The 17,757-nt window shown below is 44.3% G+C and overlaps 1 long non-coding RNA gene across 1 annotated transcript in view; it reads right to left on the bottom strand.

The window, feature by feature from the left end:
• Positions 1–17,757, bottom strand: part of LOC134735717 (uncharacterized) — a 63,153-nt gene that overhangs the window by 17,159 nt on the left and 28,237 nt on the right. The window lies entirely within an intron of this gene.

Genomic DNA, 17,757 nt, shown 5'->3' with positions numbered 1-17,757 from the left:
CATATTGATAATAAAAAAAAATGTCATGGCCAACACAAATATGAAAAAATGCTCAACATCACTAATTATCAGGGAAATACAAATCAAAACCACAGTGGAATACTACCTTACTCCTACAAGAATGGCCATAATCAAAAAATCAAAAAATAACAGACGTTGGCATGGATGTGGTATAAAGGGAACACTTGTACACTGTTGCTGAGAATGTAAACTAGTACAACCACTATGGAAAACAGTGTGAAGATTCCTTAAAGAACCAAAAGTAGAACCACCATTTGATCCAGCAGTCCCACTACTAGGTATCCCAGAGGAAAAGAAATCATTATACAAAAAAGACACTTGTACACGCATGTTTATAGTAGCAAAATTCGCAATTGCAAAAATATGGAACCAGCCCAAATGCCCATCAAACAATGAATGGATAAAGAAAATGTGTTATATAGGGGGGACAGGTGCAGTGGCTCAACCCTGTAATCCCAGCACTTCAGGAGGCCAAGGCAGGTGGATCACTTGAGGTCAGGAGTTCAAGACCAGCCTGGCCAACATGGTGAAACCCCATCTCTACTAAAAATACAAAAATTAGTCGGCCTGGTGGCGGGCGTCTGTAGTCCCAGCTACTCAGGAGGCTGAGGCAGAAGAATGGCTTGAACCTGGGAGGCAGAGGTTGCAGTGAGCCGAGATGGCGCCACTGTACTTACTCCAGCCTGGGCAACAGAGCAAGACTCCGTCTCAAAAAAAAAAAGAAAAAAAGAAAACGTTGAGATATATATATACACATACACCATGGAATACTATTCAGCAATAAAAAGGAATGGAATAATGTCATTCACAGCAACCTGGATGGAATTGGAGACCATTAGTCTAAGTGAAGTACCTCAGGAATGGAAAACCAAACATCGTACGTTCTCACTTATAAGTGGGAACTAATGTATGAGGAGGTAAAGGCATAAGGATGACACAATGGACTTTGGGGACCCTGAGGGAAGGATGAGAGGGGGTGAGGGATAAAAGACTACATATTGGGTACAGTGTACACTGCTTGGGTGATGGGTGCACCAAAATCTCAGAAATCACCACTAAAGAACTTACCCATGTAACCAACCACCACCTGTTCCCCAAAACCTATTGAAATAAAGAAAGGAAAAAGAAAAAGCATTTGTCATCTATCTAAAACTCAAAGTTACCTGGTGTCCTGTGTTTTTGTTTGCTAACTCAGGCAGCCATACGTAAGAACCCCTTCCTAACCCCCTCATCCAGCTCCATCACCCTCTCATCTCCTTTCCCTGTTTTACTTTTTTTCAAAACACTTACAACCACCTGAAATTATTTATTTGTTGTTAGCCTCACCTACTAGCCTGAGAGAAAATTCCATGCAGACAGAGATTTTATCTTTTTCCTGGCGATCTCTTTGATACCTGGAACATAGTAAATACAATTTTATATGAATGAATGATGAGTTTTATACACACATTTGCTTTTCTTGAATCTTTTGCTTGAGGGAAAAAGCAAATAGCTTTCCATATGAGCTTTTGTTCAAGGTTTTCTGCTCTTCATCTCCTTAGCTTCATGGTCTGCTTCATCAGGCACTGGATACCTTGCTGATGACTTCCGCCTGCCTTTCTGGCAATGCCTGTCCTGCTGGGACCCTAACTTTCCTGACACTTTCCTCAACACTCCCTGCCCCAGCACAGGTTTCACCTCTCTTCCCCATCTTTTCTGTTGCCTGGAATTGCACACTGACACACTACTTTTGCTTTAAGACTTTCAATGTGAGGGCTTGCAGAAGATAACAGTTGGTCCATTCTCCATGATGCAAATGAATTTATCAGATTATTTCCTGGGAGCAGGTTTTGGTTTGGAGAAATAAGAGAGGAGGAAAGCTCCCCAAGGCCGAGTGATTGCATAAAGTTAACTTTGGACAGAAAGAAAGGGTTCAGACAAATGAAATTAGAGGTGAACTTCATTTTGTCTACGCTGGCACCTTTAGTCTGCACCAACTTTCTTCAGCCCTGGCCGCATTAAGGATTATCTGCAACCCTGTCTCTATCCTTTCCCTTCACCATCGGCCTTCAAGAGAATACTCCTGATCATGGCTTCAAACCTCTGTTTGCAGTGGTTGGTTAGCACACTACAGAGGCATCTTTGCAAGAGAGGTTAGAATAGCATCTCTTTACTGCTCTGGAAACCCAGGTGCAGAGAGAACAAGTGACCCAAGGTCAGTCCCAGGTTCCAGCTTGGGACTCAAGCTTCCTTCCCAGCAGTCTCCCAGGCACTAACTAGAACACTAAATACATTTCAAGTGATAAAGCATTGCAGTGGCTGAAAAATGAAGCTTGCATTCCCGTAACCCACTAAATTGTTCATATAGAGCCTCCTGATTGATTTTGGTTTTCTTTGTGTGCAACTTTGAATCCCTGTCTCATATTTGGGTCAGAGCAATGGGAGGGACACATGACTTGCTTTAAAATTAGCCTCAAAACTCATTGTATAACAGCTCTCGTTTTCACTAAATGGAATGATTTCTTGAGAAGACAAGCACAGCATCTGTAATAAGCCTGCATAGTTGAGTCGCCATGGAGAAAATCCTTTAGAGTCACCAAAACACTCAATGTTTCCACCTGTAAAATGGGGTGTAGATTTTGTTTGAAAGAAAAGAAAGGATAGCAAAATAAAAGTAACCACCTCATCCAGAACCCCCCCTCACACACACACACACTTAACGCAAACACACACACGGTCTTTGGGCTGGCCAGCAGATAGAGAACAATCTCTTCTAGTCCCCAATAGACTGGACAAAGATAGATAGACAAGGAAAGAAATCCTGTCTAACTCATACTATTACCAGAGTCTAGACTTCATGTTCTGATAGTTTAATGAGCTCAGAGAACATATTTTAAGTCTTAAGAAAACAAACTTATTTCTGACTAAAAGTTTCTCCTGGGAGAAGAAACTAACAAAAAATCATTCTGATTGCTGTCCTTCTCCAAAGACCGTTTCCCAAGATTTCTGATTCATTTGGCAACATCTGCAAATAAACCCAAATGACCCAGAGGCGAAATAGCTGCAAAGAACTGTATGTGACTAAGCACGGCTAAAATGTTTCTTTATAGCAAGGAAAGTTTTCCCTTGGTCTTCTGAGTTAGATAAATGGTTGATTATAATTTATGTATCACTTCTGAGGGGTGGTACAGAGCTGAAGGTTGAGGGGGTGAGTGCTAAAATATTTGAACCACTCTTTAAGTAGGGTGCCAAAGAACACAGAACTATCAACCCGGAACCACCAAGAATAGGGCTTGTCTATAACAGCTCCACATGTGACCAGGCAGCGAGGCTTCAGTGTGTGCTTCAAGTAGGTCTTACCGTCACACAGATCTAGGTTCAGATCCCAGCTCAGCCACTTGCTAGCTATGTGGCCTCAGGCAAGCTGCTTGCCCCGTTTGAACCTCAATTTCCTCATCTGTAAATTGGGGTAAATAATCACGCCAATCTTATGAGGCTGTTGTGAGATTCAAATGAGATAATGCTTGTAAAAGGGGCTTCACAGAGGGCCTGGCACATGGTTATTAGTCACTGTTAAATGACATGGTAAAAGCTAATGGTTATTAGTCATTGTTATCATCAGCCCTAGTTGCCTGTGGCTGCAGTAACAAGTTGCCACAAACTTGGTGCTTAAAACAACAGACATCTATTATTTCACAGTCCCAGAGGCCAGAAATCCAACATCAAGCTATGGGCAGGGCCTATTCCCTCTGAAGGCTATAACTTGACTCTCATTCTCAGCCTGTGGCTGCATCACTCCAGTCTCTGCCCCTGTAATCATATGACCTTCTCCTCTTCTCTGTCTCCCCTCTGTCTCTTATAAAATCACTTGTCATTGAATTTAGGGCCCACACAGATAATCCAACGTGAGCTTATCTCAAGATTCCTAATTTAACACATCTGCAAAGACTCTTCTTCCAAAAAAAGGTTGTATTTATAAGTTCCAGGGATTCGAATGTGGACATTCTAATGGGAGATGCCATTCAATCCACTATAGTAATATTTGTATGGTTATTTAGCAAGGGGTGCAGCATTGGCCTTCAAGGACTAGGGTAGGGGGTCCTGGGCCCTCACTTTAGAAGGTCCGTGGTCACTTCACATTCACCATTGACTCAGTGCAACTTGTAACCCTGAACACCACTCATGACTAACATCATTTAGGTCCCAGGGGACCTCTAAATCTTCTGCCCTGTGTTCTCCAAACAAAAGGTAACGACATCCAGAGCTGTGATGGTTTGTAGGTTGTACTTCTGCTGGCATCAGACACAGACACTGCCTTGGGGAGTGAGGAGAGCTGGGGTAACAGGAGCTCCTTGGTAAGAGGAAAAACAATTAGCTCTCCAAAATCTTCCTCTCAGCCTGAATGCAAGAGTCTTGTTTCCCTTCATGTTCCAATTTAAGATTCTGGAGTTTCTCATCCATTAGCGCAATATTCACAACAGTTCATGTTAGTCTTTAGTCTTTTTTTTAATATTTTTTTTGAGACGGAGTCTCACTGTGTCACCCAGGCTGGAGTACAATGGCACGATCTCAGCTCACTGCAACCTCCACCTCCTGGGTTCAAGTGATTCTCCAGCCTCAGCCTCCCGAGTAGCTGGGACCACAGGTGCATGCTACCATGCCTGGCTAAATTTTTGTATTTTTAGTAGAGACGGGGTTTCACTATGTTGGCCGGGCTGGTCTCAAACTCCTGATGTCGTGATCCGCCTCCCAAAGTGCTGGGATTACAGGCGTGAGCCACCACGCCCGGCCTTCATGTTAGTCTTAAAGGTGTGTATATGTAGGTCTGCACATGTAAGCATGAACATGATAGCAACCCTTCACAAAACTATATAGGTAGAGATTTTTACGACATTATTATAAGAAATCTTGAAAATCATTATATAAGTGATAGTAATTTATGGGATGAAATTAAACTATTTTGTGATAGTCCCTGTGATAATGGCAATATACCATATGCAACCCAATTATAATGATTGACATAAAATTCATGATTCATTTCCAAATGGAAGGGTTGCTTGAAGAATTTTAATGATAATTGCAATTGCAACTGCCTCTGCAGAGCAGTTTCTCTAAATGTAAACTTGAAAAAATGAAAAGAAAAACCAAGACTCAAGAAAGGTAATCTAATTAGGTATTACTGTCAATAGAACACAAATTATGTGAAAATATTGATTATAACAACATAATTGTAATCTTCCTGAAATGAAAGCAAGAAACATTAATTTTATGGATAAATATACAATGCATGAATTGTATATGTCTTTAGTATGCATTCACACATGTCAGCCCATTAACAGAACACCCACAGGTGTGTAATAATGAAATCCAGTTATTTCTTCTTGTTTTTGCCAACTTTCAGTCATATAAAAACCATAAATTTCACTTTTCCCTCATTTTCTTGCTATGAAAGTATATTTGACAAAGTACAAAGATGGAAGAAAGTTTATTTAAATATTAGACATTTGCTGGGCATGGTGGCTATTGCCTGTGATCTCAGCATTTTGGGAGGCCAAGATGAGAGGATTGTTGGAACCCAGGAGGTCGAGGCTGCAGTGAGCTGTGATTGCACCACTGCACTCCAGCCTGGGTGACAGAGCAAGACCCTGTCTCAAAAGAAACAAAATTAGACAGTTGTTGTGTTGGTCTCCATTCACACTCTCACCCTCTGCAACTCTGCAATGTTAGGGTTAGTCTGACCCTATGGTTCAAGGTCTCCATCTGTAACGTGGACACATCTGCACTTAATGGGCGTTTTCTTGACTTAGAATCTTTCTCTGTCCTTTGGCTGCATGACACCTTCCTTGCCCTTGTAGAAAGAGGGCTAACGTGTCTAGTCTTCCAAGGTCATCAAAGGAAGATTTTTCTACAACGTCCAGTGCATAGGAATTTATGCAGCAGATCATGATTTACTTTATAGAACACATCCCCTGAACTAGATGCATTTAATAGCCTTGGGCCATTAGTGTTTGAACCTTAGAAGGAACTTTAGAGGTCTGCTCTCACTTGCAAAAGTGCAGTGCTCTTGTTGATCATCTAGGTCCTAAATTTATCAATGAATAGGCTCATCAGGCCAGATGCACAGAAGCAACCTTGCAGTCTCTCCTAGCTGTCCATTTTGCTTCTTTCTCCTTTAGATTATTCTCAAGCCACCTTACACTCATTCCTACAGAATCAATTGCCTTTGTTTCTCACTGTGTGTCATACTAAAATTCTAATCCTGCTGGTAAGAAAGTTTAGTACCCCTCAGAGCTCGGGGGCCCCATATGTCATGTCTGCCCCCCATGGTTTACATAAGTAAGCCTCTGCCTCACAGGCTATGTAAGATGTAGTGTGCGTGGTGGAGGCTTGCTCCCATGGGAACTCTGCAGGTACTCACTATGGGGGCGCTGACACGCAGCTCCGTGCTCCCAGCTAGGGTTGGAGATAAGGTGCCATCCACTCTCCTAGCCTAGCCCCACTCCTGATCCTCCCTGAGGGGACATTCTTTCCTAATTCATCCAGCCAGAGATGCACCTTTTCTAATTCTCATAAAGGCACTTGTAAAGGCTGCAGGTGGCACTACTTGCACCCAAGTCTCTCCACCATCCTCGTTTCCTCCCTCCTCTACAAATCAGGGGTCAGGAGGACAGACAGTGAACCTAGATGAAGTGAAACCACCATGTAAGATAATAGGTTCCAAGCTGTTTATATTGCAAGCAAGCATATCCCCTGCCCAGGTGAATTGCCTTTTGAAACCTGTGCTTGCATAACAAATGGAAAACAACCAGAGTGCAACCCCTGAACGAATTAGACTTGAGCTCTTCTGACCTGGATCCTGCCCCGGCCAAGTTACAGACCAGTATGCAAACCAGCTGGATGCTCTTGGTGGCTCCCAGCCAGCCCACCAGCTCCAGCAACAGGCCCCTTACAAGGTTCCCTCGGTTTTTGTGTCCTTGTAGCCTCAAAGACTCTCTCCAGGCTTGCAGGCTCCCCCTTTTTGGTGTGTTGTGCCCCCTTGCCTATTCTTTCAGTCTATACCAGTGGTTCCCAACTGGGGTGATTTTTGTCTCCTCCCCCTGGGGACATTTGACAAGGCCTGGAGACATTTTTTGTTGTCACATCCTGGGGAAGGGTGCCACTGCATCAGATGGGTGGGGTCCAGGGATGCTGCTAACCCGCCTACAATGCACAGGACACCCACACAACAAAAAATTACGTGGTTCACAGTGTCAATAGGACCAGGACTGAGAAATTCTTATTGCACCTCCTCTGCCTGGATCCTTTAAATACTTGCATGTGATTCTTACTCTTTTATTGACCTTTGGACTAATACTTCACCACCCATTGTCCCAAGCCTAATTCTCACCTGGATGTAGATGTCATGTTCCTTTTTATTCCACATTCTGAAGCCACTAAGCAAAGGCAAGGGTGCCTTCACCTCACCAGGTTCCTATACATTCTTCAAACACTGGAGCTCTGCAATTATTTCAGGCCATTCTGTGGCTCTTCCTACCACCTCCACACCTGAAAGTCAGGCAGCGCCTATAGGATCAATCTGGTTAATGCTGATACATTCTTGGTTTTTAAATAGTGTGATTTTAGACTCTTAGTTCTATTGGTGAAGGTACAATATATAATAGAAAGAAACTCCAACAATTCCATACTAGGCCGGGCGCGGTGGCTCACGCTTGTAATCCCAGCACTTTGGGAGGCCGAGGCGGGTGGATCACGAGGTCAGGAGATCGAGACCACGGTGAAACCCCGTCTCTACTAAAAATACAAAAAAATTAGCCGGGCGTGGTGGCAGGCGCCTGTAGTCCCAGCTACTCGGAGAGGCTGAGGCAGGAGAATGGCGTGAACCCGGGAGGCGGAGCTTGCAGTGAGCCGAGATCACGCCACTACACTCCAGTCTGGGCGACAGAGCGAGACTCCGTCTCAAAAAAAAAAAAAAAAAAAAAAAAAAAACCAATTCCATACTAAACCTTTGCCCTTTGCTCGGGCTCTTAAAGGATTCACGTGCTTCCAACTCTTAACTAGTGTTTTCCTACTTTTGCTTGTGTTGTAATTGATTTCCTTTCTTGGGTTTTTTTTTTCTTTTCTTTTCTCACATAAACTTTCTCTACCTTTTTGTACTGCTTGTCTCACATACTATTAAGCCTAATTTGAATTTTTTGTTATAGTTTTTAGTTTCCCAATACTGTCTATACTTCTTTAAACAATAGATTTCATCTGCGCGGTAGGCAGAATACCCATGAGTCCCAAGATGTCCATGTCCTAATTCCTAGAACTTGGAGATATGTTACCTTATATGGCAAAGGGGGCTTTGCAGATGTGATGAGATGGGGGGATTATCCTAAATTATCTGGGTGAGCTCAATAGAATGCATGAGCCCTTAAAATGGGAGAACCAGGCCAGGCGCAGTGGCTCACACCTGTGCTCCCAGCACTTTGGGAGGCCAAGGCAGGCAGATCACCTGAGGTCAGGAGTTCAAGACCAGCCTGGCCAACATGTCGAAACCCCAAGAGTCCATCTCCAGTGTTTGAGACGGGGTTTCACTCTGTCGCCCAACAGGAGTGCATATATCCTCTATCTCCCATTACCAAAGATTGATTCAGACGTCCCTTCTTGATCTTTCTAGGAGCTGTGAAGTTGCAGAATTTTGGTTTATTGGGATGCATCCTGGTGCTTCCCTACAGATCTTGTTTTGCAAGTAAGAACAGAAGACTCTGGCCGGGCATGGTAGATTACACCTGTAATCCCAGCACTTTGGGAGGCCAAGGAGGGCGGATCACCTGAGGTCAGGAATTCAAGACCAGCCTGGCCAACATGGCGAAACTCCATCTCTACTAAAAATACAAAAATTAGCCAGGTATGGTGGCATGCACCTGTAATCCCAGCTAGTCTGGAGGCTGAGACAGGAGAATCACTTGAACCCGGGAGGCAGAGGTTGCAGTAAGCCGAGATCGCACCACTGCACTCCCTGCGCTCCAGCCTGGGTGACTCTGTCTCATAAAAAAAAAAAAAGAAAACACCACAGGAGACTCTAGGGAGGCCACCAGGCCTGTCAAGGTTGCGTGGTTCTCAGGTGGCAGGCTGGCATCACACCCCCCGCCCTAACTCACAAACTGTTCCTATTTTCATTTCCTTCCCCTTAAAAAAGTAGAACTATCTCACTGATGTAAGAAGAACATACTTGGCTTTTTTTCTCATAAGGAGTCTTAAGAAACACACTGATAGTTGACACTGTGTATATCAAGGTTTTCTGGCAAAAATTTCCATGGAATGTAGTTCAGGGAGATGCACCAGAAAATTTTTTAAAAAGCTTCTGTGGTCAAATAAGCTTGGAAAATGCAGCATGTTTGTTCCTGCCTTGGAATGTCATTACATACATAGGATTAATAAAACTTCTGAGAAGTCTATAGTAAAGAAGTTCTAGTTCAGTTTTCCCTTTTCATATGACACCCATTAGCAGGAGGCAAGAAATGCTAGTACAGAAGTGGCTTCATGTCTTTTCTCTGTCCCTTTCATTTGTTGCGTGGCTGGTTTAGCACTGTAGGTGGCTCCGGCCTGAGTACGTGATGTGACCCTTTGGGAGTCAAGCAGGTGAGTGCATCCCAGAGCCTGCTGGTTACCACCCAAAATTCTTCCTTCCTTTCTCATCAACGGAACCCCATTTTATGTGGGTCAATGAATGCTGAGGCTCCCTTGAAGCTTGGTGTGGCCATGTGACATAGTTCTAACCCATGAGATGGGAACAGAAGTCTCTAGAGGGACTTTCAGAAAAGCTCATACATGCATTTCTTGTTCATCATTCATTTTCCTGCCTAGAGTACAGAGGCAATACATGGAGATGCAGCAGCCATCTTGTGACCATGAGGACAAAGATCATTTACCAAGGATGACAAAAGAGAAAGTAGCAAGAGCCTTGACCCCTGATGAGGTGAAGTCATTTCACCAGCCTAGGACAGCTTCTAGTCTTCTTGGGAATATGAGAACAACAAACTGTTATTTGCTTAAGCTCTTATAGCTAAGTTTCTGTTCCATGCAGCTATTATTCTAATCAAAATAATGTTTCAATATTTATTCCTCAGTATCACATAATTTTGCTCTGTAGTTGTCATCTTGGCTTTCTTTATGAATGGCAATTACTGGCTGGGTGCGTTGGCTGAGGTGGGTGGATCACTTGAGGTCAGGAGTTCAAGACCAGCCTGGCCAACATGGTGAAATCCTGTCTCTACTAAAAATACAAAAAAAATTAGCCAGGTTTGGTGCCACATGCCTGTAATCCCAGCTACTTTGGAGGCTGAGGTAGGAGAATCACTTGAACCCAAGAGGCGGAAGTTGCAGTGAGCCAAAATAGCACCATTGCACTCCAGCCTGGCCAACAAGAGTGAAACTCTGTCTCAAAAAAAAAAAGAAAAAAAAAAAGAAAAGAGAAAAGAAAAGAAAGGCAATTACTGGGTAGGATCTAAGAAGTTTACAAAGCAGGCCAGCAACAGCATCAAGTCATTCAAGTCAGTGTTTCTCAATGTGGCCCCCAGACCAGCAGCCTCAGCACCACCTGGGAACGCATTAGAAGTGCACATCCTCAGACCTCGCCCTAGACCTGCTGAACCTGAGACCCCAGGGGTGGGGCCCAGCAACTTGTGTTTCAGCAAGCCCTCCTGGTGCTCCTTATATACGAACATTTTAGAACCATTTTAGAACTTAGTTTAGAACTAACATTTTAGAACTTAGTTACACACTCAACCTCAATGAATTTGTAAACCCAAGCAAGGTCACTTTGAATGAAATAGTTGAGTTTGAACAGCAAGACTCACGCCCACATCTAACAACAGAGCACAGGCTCTGTGAGAAAAGGTGTCTGGCTTTGCCTTGGAAATTCAAACTGAGATAGAAGTACTATAAAGGGGCCAGGTGCGGTGGCTCACGCCTGTAATCCCAGCACTTTGGGAGGCTGAGGCGGGTGGATCACAAGGTCAGGAATTCAAAACCAGCCTGACCAATATGGTGAAACCATGTCTCTACTAAAAATACAAAAATTGGCCGGGCGTGGTGGCATGGGCCTGTAGTCCCAGCTACTCGGGAGGCTGAGGCAGGAGAATTGCTTGAACCCAGGAGGCGGAGGCTGCAGTGAGCAGAAGGAGAAACTCTGTCTCAAAAAAAAAAAAGTACTATGAAGGTAACAGTGACAGAAATGGAAGCTATCACCACTTAAAGAGTGTGGTTAATTGTGGTTCATGTCAAGGTAGCAAGAGGCTAGTGTTGCAATTTTCTTTTCTCTTCACTTTGCTTTGCTTTGCTTTGCTTTGAGATGGAGTCTCACTCGGCTGCCCAGGCTGGAGTGCAGTGGTGTGATCTCAGCTCACTGCAACCTTTGCCACCTGGACTCAAGCAATTCTCCTGCCTCAGTCTCCTGAGTAGCTGGGATTACAGGCGTGCACCACCACACCTGGCTAATTTTTGTATTTTTAGTAGAGACAGGGTTTCACCATGTTGCCCAGGCAGGAATCTTGAACTCCTGACCTCAATTAATCTGCCCACCTCGTTCTCCCAAAGTGCTAGGATTACAAGCATGAGCCACTGCTCGCAGACAGTACTGCAATTTTCATAGGAGGCTTTCACTGTTCCCTTGCCTCCAACTTGGTTCACCGGATAATTAGAGTATATAGATAGGATTTGTACAAATCTCAGCAATTTAAGAATTTGCAAATGTACATATGAGTGAAGACAAGGTAAGAGTGCTATTAGAAATGCTCAGTGTGGCTGGAAATGTAATGAGCATGCTTTATTCTCACTCTCAACTTGAGATCTCCAAACTCACTCTATTCCATCCCAAGGTATCTGCTTTCTCCCTTCTATTAAGCAACCAACCATTACTGAGCACTCTCGATTTACCAAGGAAGGTGCTCATATATTTTTGGTGAATCCCATGAAGCCCGTATTTGTAGCGGACATGTGCTGTAATCCCAGAAGCAGAAGGGACCTGGTCCTCCTTTCTCCAGTCTCCCCACACTGTGGAAGCTTCAGGGCACAGAGGCGATTGAGAGTTGCTCAACAGCGGTGGTGCTGAGCGTTTAGCTCTGGCCACATTATCTGGTGGCCAGTGCAGTTGATGTCAACATCAGTTTCCCAACCAGACCAACCCTGAGGCTTTGCCCTGCATGACCTTCCCTGCTCCCTGAGCTCCCTTATGTTCTGCTAAGCCTGGTTCTATAGCCTTCCCTTCTATTGTGTGAATTGTCCAAAACTGATTCAATAAATTCCTCTTTTGCCTAAGCAAGCCAGAGTCACTTTCTGTTCGCTTTCAACTTAGAAGTCAAAGTAACAATATTATTGCCATCTTTTTTAAGTGAAGACACTGACATTTGGAGGTCAAGGAACTTGCCAGATGTGTCGTACCCAGCCTCCAAGATGGCCCCCAGTGATCTTCACCTCTTAGGTATTTATGTCTTTGCATAGTCTCCTCCCATGTTGAATTAGGACTGGTCTGTGTAGAGTTCAGCAGGGATAATACGTGACTTCTGAATTGAGAGCATAAAGGACATTACAGTATCTGTCTTGCTCTCTTGGATTGCTTACTCTGGGCAAAGCCAGCACCATGCTGTCAGAATATATTTACCATGTCTTTTATTTTTGTATTTTTATGCCTGCCCCAGGACTAGCCAGTTTTTAGAAATAGCAAACAACCATGAGGGTGCATTACAAATGTAAACCAATCAATCCAGAGCCCACACACTGCCACCTCCTTTATGGGCTCTCACCCTCCAGGCCACTATCCACCTGCCTTAAGCACCCCAGCAGTAGGAACTAGACAACTAGGGATAGCCTGTGTGGCCCAGAGCCTGCTGAAATGATTCAAACTATTCAATCCAAAGCCCAATCACCCTCCCTCACTCATTCCTTCCCACAGAAACCACAATAAAAGTTTGTGCCCCTGGCAGGGCGCAGTGGCTCACGCCTGTAATACCAGCACTTTGGGAGGCCAGGGGAATGTGACTATCCTGGCTAACACAGTGAAACCCCGTTTCTACTAAAAATACAAAAAATTAGCTGGGTGTGGTGGCACGCACCTGTAGTCCCAGCTACTCGGGAAGCTGAGGCAGGGGAATCGCTTGAACTTGGGAGGCAGAGGTTGCAGTGAGCCAAGATCTCACCACTGCACTCCAGAAGGGCGATAGAGTGAGACTTCATCTCAAAAAAAAAAAAAAAAGTTTGTGCCCCTGTTTTCACTCTGCTCCCTCTGCCTCCTAACTGACCTTGGTACTTCCCCATGTGGCTGGTGTGACACACCCCTTCCTCTTGAGATCTGTGAGCATAACAAACTATCTGCTTATTAGCAGTCATTCCTGATCCGATGGCTTTGCCATACCTAAATATTAATAAAACCTATATTTTAAAACAGAGGACACTCAAGTACCATGTGGTGAAGCCTATATGGAGAGGAACTGAGAACTCCCACCACAGCCAGCCCCCATTGGCCAGCCAAGTGAGTGAGCCTCCTTGGAAGCAGACCCACCAGCCCCAGTTGAACCTTCAGATTAGGGCAGCCCCAGCCCACACCCATCTGCAGTCTCATGAAAGGAGAGAATCTAAGCCAGACTTCCCATTCAAAAAGCTCCAAAATTTGCAACCTACAGAAACTGAGAGACAATGCATGCTTACTGTTATTTCAAGCCACTAAATTTTGAAGTAATTTGTTCCTCAGTAATGGCTTCTAAGTGGAGGAACAGATTCCTCCACTAACCCCACTTGGGGTTTCCTTATTTTCTCTCCAGTGTGCCAGTGTGAGAAATAGCAAGATACCTTGGGCTTCTGACTCAAACAGTAAGAAAAAAAATTGTAATTTCACATAACAAGAATTCAAGATGTAGAGAGCATCCAGGGTAGATTAACAAAGCAGCCCAGTGATCTCACTCAGGCCCCAGATGATTCTCTTCATTTCTCTGCTCACTCAGCCTGTCAGATGATCATTCTCTTTTTCAAAAGATGGCAGCATCATTTCAAGCATCTCATGCAGACAGGACAGTGTGAATCTTCCCAGAAATCTCTTAACTGACTCACTCCCACTGGCCAAAATTGCAGTGTATGGCCATACCTGAGATAATCACTGGTAAGTAGACTGGGAGATGGAGTGCAGTGATTGGCTTAGACCCATTACCAATGGGAGTGCAGTGATTGGCTTAGACTGATTACCAATGGGAGCACAGTGATTGGCTTAGATGGATTACCAATGGGAGTGCAGTGATTGGCTTCAACTGATTACCAATGGGGGCTCAGTGATTGGCTTAGACCAATTACCAATGGGAGCCCAGTGATTAGTTTAGACCAATTATCAATGGGAACACTGTGATTGGCTTCGATTGATTACCAATGGGAATGCAGTGATTGGCTTGGCTTAGACCCATTACCAATGGGAGCACAGTTATTGGTTTGGACCGATTATCAATGGGAGTGCAGTGATTGGCTTAGGCCAATTACCAATGGGAGCATAGTGATCAGTTTTCCTTTGGGGATGAAGGTTGGGAGTTCTTCACTTGATCACATAGGGCTGGGGACACCCTTGAACAAAATCCAGGTTCTGGCAACAAGGAAAACCTATGCACAAGGGTTGGGGTGATGAATGACTTAGGTACATTATCTTCCATATAAGCCATCAAGGGGCCAGCTGCACTAGCCAGAAGGGCAATAGCGGCCCAGAGAAGGTGTCGGGAAAGCAGAAGAGTTGGGGCAGGTAGGTCGGGGCCAGTTGGAGGGCCTTGGGCTTTACACACAGAATGAATAACCTGAATGAGTCACTCCCTAAACCACTGTTCCTTCACTCCATTCTCCCTCCTGAGGATGGGTTATGCACCTGCTCACACATGTGACTGTTCTTTCACATCACCAGTTTGGGTTGGGATGACATGACCCAGCTGCCTCCAGAAGCCTCCCAGCCAGTGGACCCAGAGCAGGCTGTGGGCAAATCAGTCAGGTGGTGGCTGCTGATTGGAATTCATCCGCATTCTCAGGGTGGAGAGCAGCAGATGTGTGCAGCCTCCTCCCCTATGGAGGGGATGCTATTTGTTTAAATGGTGGTTGGTGATGCCAGAAACACTTGGCCTCATTCATCTGGATATAGAATAATCCAGCACAAATAGATCAGTAGTAGCAGTACAGCAGCGATAGTAGCCCAACCCTTTTATTTTGTAGACGTAGTAAACCAAGTTCACGTTGAAGTGACTTGGCCAGGATCACAAAGGCCAAACTGGAACTAAGACTGAGTCTTAAGGCTCTTGCTTTGATGCTCTTTCTCATTATACCTTGTAGGAAGAGTTTCTATGCTAAATTCTATGCCAGATCTATAACGTCATTTTTCTGAGAAACAAAACTGTTTTAGGTAAGTTGTTCTAATAGTTCCTCATGTTCATCTGAAATCTACTGATTATGTTTGATATGGAGACTTATTTTTAATGTTGTGTAATTAGACTTGCAAGTTCCACCCTTAAAACTTTTTATCTGTTGTTTACCAAAAGAGGCCAAGATTCCAGCTAATAATATTTTCAACCACTTTTGTCATTCTCCAATAAATTACATAGAAAATTGTCAAGAGTAATTCCTGGCTGGGCATGGTGGCTCACGCCTGTAATCTCAGCACTTTGGGAGGCTGAGGCAGGCGGATCACGAGGTCAGGAGTTTGGGACCAGCCTGACCAACATGGTGATACCCCGTCTCTACCAAAAATACAAACAAACAAACAAACAAATTAGCCGGGCATGGTGGTGCACGCCTGTAATCCCAGCTACTCAGGAGGCTGAGGCTAGAGAATCACTTGAACCCAAGAGGCAGAGGTTGCACTGAGCCAAGATTGCGCCACTGCACTCCAGCCTGAGCAACAAAGTGAGACTCTGTCTCAAAAAAAAAAAAAAAGTAATTCCTTTCCAGTGACAGCAGAACATCAGAAACTTCAAATCTCCAGTTCAAGTTCACTGGACTCAATACTTCGAAGGGAGCATAATAAGCTCCCTGAGATTATCTTTCTGAAGTAACTCTTTTCTATCAGCTGACTTGCAACTGATTGTGTACTTGACACAGATCCACATGACTCGGTGCAATGGGAATAGTCCAGCAGTTTTGAATTCTTAGATGATTTTCGCTCTTTGTTTCTTGGCTTGTTTGAAGAGATCAAAAGGGAACTCTATCGCTGTGTGACAAGTGTGTTTCTATCACTGTTTTCCATAGCTTTCCCTTCCAAGATCCATTATGACTTTGGAAATGTGGTGAAATGTGTCTTATAGGACTCTATTAAAGACTAAATCTGGTAAGGTTTAGTCTAGGGGTGTGTGTGTGTGTGTGTGTGTGTGTGTGTGTGTGCACGCATGCATGCCCGCATGTATGCTAGGAGTAGGCAGAGTGGGGAAAGGAGGTAATGTGGGGGTCTCAATTGTAGCACTTGGATCAAAGCAAGGATGTTTAGCACACATCTACAATAAACATGATCTTCATTATTTTTAGTTAGCCACATTACTATTATACCCAGAAAAATAATTTTAAAAGCTTTCAAAGGTTAAAGAAATGATTCACAGCAGATAATGAGAATCTAAGTTGGCAGTCTGCTCAGTACCCATCACTACTTCTCCCACTAATTTTCAGATTGCCAACTTGCTATCAGTAAAACATTCTTAGTCAAGCAAACGATTTAACAATTATTTGTCCTCATCCACTTTTGCACACAGGTGAATAAGCTAATGTGGGCTGGAAACAAGATTAGAAACAAACTCTGATTAAACCATTCATTCCTCAAATGTACATTAAACACTTACTGTCTGACAGGTTTTGTATTATGAGAAAAGAAACAGTAAACAGGAGGCTGGGTGCAGTCACTCGCACCTGTAATGCCAGTACTTTGGGAGGCCAAGGTGGGCGGATCACCTGAGGTCAGGAGTTCAAGACCAGCCTGACCAACATGGTGAAACCCTATCTCTACTAAAAATACAAAAATTAGCCGGGTGTGGTGGCACATGCCTGTAATCCCAGCTACTTGGGAGGCTGAGGCAGAAGAATCGCTTGAACCAGGGAGATGGAGGCTGCAGTGAGCTGAGATTGCACCACTGCACAACAGGCGGGGCAACAGAGCGAGACTCTGTCTCAACAACAACAACAACAACAACAACAAGGAACAGTAAACAAGAAAAGACAAAAGGTTTCCATTCAGTAGAACCCTGTGGTGGAGGCCTGGACAGCATGCATGGGCACACACTGGCAAGGCACCAGTCTTGGTGTGAGCAAGGAGACAGTGCAGGAAAGCCTTCAGGAGGAGGTGATGTCGGAACTAAATGTGGAAGGACAGGTGAGAGTAGACAGACATGGAGGTAAAGGGAACAGGAGAAAGAAAGGCTTGGAGGTGTGAGGAGGGAGCGTGCATGTCAAGGACCTCACAGTTAACATGCTGGGGGGCGGGGGTGGGGCCAGCGGGGAGTTAGGGAGAAAGAAGGATGGAGGCAGAGGGTCGGGGGCTCATGCGGGGCTGGGTTGGCTTTGCCAGGAGATCAGACTAAATCCTGATAGCCGTGAGAGCTATTGTAGAAATCACTTCAAGCTGATCAGATTTATTTGGGTTTACTGAAGGAGGGAGGAGACTGTTTGTGTGTATTTGTTTAATCTTGTTTGCACAAGCCTTAAGCTTAGTAAAGGACTATACGAGGTTCTTAATATTGAAAGAGCCAATATATACTGTCATACATTCTTCCAACATTC

The sequence above is a fragment of the Symphalangus syndactylus genome, chromosome 23, assembly GCF_028878055.3.
Source record: "Symphalangus syndactylus isolate Jambi chromosome 23, NHGRI_mSymSyn1-v2.1_pri, whole genome shotgun sequence".
NCBI lineage: Eukaryota > Metazoa > Chordata > Mammalia > Primates > Hylobatidae > Symphalangus > Symphalangus syndactylus.
This window is presented reverse-complemented; position numbering and strand designations above follow the sequence as displayed.